This window comes from Mandrillus leucophaeus, unplaced genomic scaffold, assembly GCF_000951045.1.
Source record: "Mandrillus leucophaeus isolate KB7577 unplaced genomic scaffold, Mleu.le_1.0 Scaffold334, whole genome shotgun sequence".
Taxonomy (NCBI): domain Eukaryota; kingdom Metazoa; phylum Chordata; class Mammalia; order Primates; family Cercopithecidae; genus Mandrillus; species Mandrillus leucophaeus.
Window position 1 is genome coordinate 2,559,943 of NW_012103521.1, and position 1,406 is coordinate 2,561,348.

At 33.4% G+C, this 1,406-nt stretch overlaps 1 protein-coding gene across 1 annotated transcript in view; it reads right to left on the reverse strand.

The window, feature by feature from the left end:
* The window catches only part of TMTC2 (transmembrane and tetratricopeptide repeat containing 2), a 489,459-nt gene that overhangs the window by 201,754 nt on the left and 286,299 nt on the right, over positions 1–1,406 (reverse strand). The window lies entirely within an intron of this gene.

Here is a 1,406-nt window from a genome sequence, read left to right on the forward strand (position 1 = left end):
CTGTACTCCAGCCTGGGCGACAGTGTAAGACTCCGTCTCAAAAAAAAAAAAAAAAAGGATTGAATCTATGGTGTCAATTCTTCACCACATATTTCTTTTATTGCTGTCTCAACCTAAACTACCTCTCCCTAAGAGATTTCTTGGTATCATTATATATATGTCTTATATATTATATATACATATATAATATATACACATATATAATGATATATATATAATATATACACACACACATACATACACACACATACATACACACACATATACACACGCACCACTGACATTTGTTCAAAATGTTAGCTTTTTAAAACAGTCTTACTTGTCCCACTCTTTCACTCTCTCCATTAAAAATTCCTGGCTGGGCCCTCTCTCTTACACTGAAGCTACTAATAGGGAGGTAAGGAGATGTGATGGGTTGAATCATGTCCCCCTCACCCCCCAAAAAAGGTATGTTGAAGTCCTAACCTCTACTATTTCAGAATGTGACCTTATTTGGAAACAGCATTACAGATGTAATTCAATATTATGGGTAGGCCCCAATCCAGTATGACTGATGTCCTTTTAAGAAGATGGCCATGTGAAGATAGAAACACATAACATCATGTGACAACGAAGTCAGAGACTGGAATTATGCAGCTGCAAGACAAGAAATGCTAAAGATCACCAAGAAACCACAAGAAAAAGGCAAGGAAGGATTCTTTTACAGGTTTCAGAGGGAACATGGCCCTGCCAACACCTTGACTTCGAATTTCTAGTCTTCAGATCTGTGAAATGATAAATTTCTATTTTAAGCTATGTACCTTGTGGTATTTTTGTTACAGCAGTCCTAGGAAACTAATACAGGAGTCAACTCTAATATAAATGTGTTTGTTTCTGAAACTGCAAGAAAATGAAACAAATGTCCAATTCAAGAAAGCTCTTTATAAGCCAGAAGTGTTTAGTGATAATGATCAAAATATACTTACATAATTCAAAGAATGTGGTTTTCCTAATAGTCATTACTAGTTTTATCACTTATTGAAAAATGGGATATATTGTGCTCTGATATGGATTTCACAACTTATGTAAAAGATCAGTGCAATTGGAAATTTTCTAGGTATGCAGGATATAATAATGAATAAGAAAATGTCACTACCCCAAGAAGTTGAATATTAATGGAAATGGCCACTATGCTTCAACACTAAATGTAGTAATTAACTTTTGACAGATATTTACTATGATACAGAATTATTTATTCCTAGTTTATTTATAAGTTTGCTTTCCAAGGTAGCTGCTGATCAAATGCCTTCTTGGCATTTCTAGAAATGATATTTTTTAATCCTCTGACTTTTTAAATTGAAAGAGTATAGTAATTTAATTGTAATATTAAATATCCCACCATAAATCTTAGACTATCTGATAATGGT